The sequence below is a fragment of the Elephantulus edwardii genome, unplaced genomic scaffold (genome assembly GCF_000299155.1).
Source record: "Elephantulus edwardii isolate Elephantulus edwardi_28Jun2011 unplaced genomic scaffold, EleEdw1.0 scaffold00019, whole genome shotgun sequence".
NCBI lineage: Eukaryota > Metazoa > Chordata > Mammalia > Macroscelidea > Macroscelididae > Elephantulus > Elephantulus edwardii.
This window is the reverse complement of record NW_006399769.1, coordinates 17,840,908-17,842,533: the sequence shown is the minus strand read 5'-3', so window position 1 is coordinate 17,842,533 and position 1,626 is coordinate 17,840,908.

Below are 1,626 nucleotides of genomic sequence, written 5' to 3'. Positions count from 1 at the left end.
ATTAGGGCTTCTAGAGTTCTTCCATGCTTTTCTCTAATGACGTTTATAGTCCTTGGCTTTAGTCCTACATCCTTGATCCACTTTGAGTTGGATTTTGTGTATGGAGTGAGGTGTGGATCTTGCTTAAGTTTTCTACAGATAGTTTTCCAATTTTGCCAAAAGCATTTGTTAAAAAAGGCTGTCATATGTACACCCATGTTTATCGTGGCTTTGTCCAGAATAGCAAAGCTGGAAACAACCTAGGTTCCCACCAACAAATGAATGGATAGAGAAGCTGTGGTACATTCACACAATGGAATACTACTCTGCTTTGAAAAACAAAGAACTCATGAAATATTACACAAAATGGGTGACCCTAGAGGACATTATGCTGAGTGTAATATCTCAGTCACAAAAGGACAAATAGTGCATAGTGCCACTGTTGTAAAATGGGACTGACATTGAGGTTGGGAGGGGGAGACTGAGAAAGATGGGATAAATTATGTATACTGCATTGAAACAGATGAGGGAGAGGACTGTTTAAAAAGGATATATGATTAGGTATTATTGTCATGACAGAAGTCTAGAACAAAGGCTGCATAGTGGAGTGGACTTGGGGGGAGGGATTGTATAATAATGAAAGAATTTTACTCTTAAAAGAGAAGAGCATAGTGGGGGAAGGGGTGGGCAGGGATAAAAGTGCAACAATGAATGAATGGAAATCCAAAGTGAATGTAAACTTTCATTAAAATTCATAATAATAATAAAAAAGAAATTAAAAAATACTTCATCATATTCTATTGTGTGAATTTACCACAGTTTCTTTATCCATTCCTTTGTTTACAGACATTTGGGCTATTTCCATCTTCTTACTATTGTGAATAATGGTGCAATAAACCTTAGCTTACCCCTACCCCCAAAAAGGCTATCATTTTCCCATAGGTAGATGGGCTGATTTCCAGGTTCTCAATTCTATTCCATTGATCTATGTGTCTGTCATTGTACTAGTACCACACTGTCTTGATCACCATGGTGGTATAGTAGGATTTGAAATCAGGGAGTGAGATACCTCTTACCCTGTTTCTCTTTTTAAGGAGTGCTTTGCTTATTCACGGCCTCTTTCCATTACAAACAAAATTGGAGATTGGCGTTTTCATCTCGTTGAAGAATGGAATTGGTATTTGTATTGGATTGAATTGAATGTGTAAATTGCCTTTGGTAGTACTGTCATTTTCACAATATTGAGTCTTCCTATGCATGAGCAATGTATATTCTTCCATTTCCTCAGATCTCTTTTTGTTTCTTGTAGTAATATTTTGTAATTTTCTTTGAATAGATCCTTTGTGCTTCTGTTCAGATTTATTCCCAAGTATTTAATCTTGTGATTAGCTATTGTGAAGGGTATTGTTTTTCTTAGCTCCAGCTCTGTATTCTTTTTGTCACTGTAATGAAATCCAATTGATTTTGTATGTTGTATCTTTGCATGTTGATCTTGTATTCTGTTACTTTGCTGAATTGGTCACCAATGTCCAGTAGTTTTCTTGCTGAGTCTTTAGGGTTTTCTAAGCATACTATCATATAATCTGCATATAGAGATCATTTTACCTCTTCTTTACCAATTTGGATACTTCTTATATTCTTTTCTTG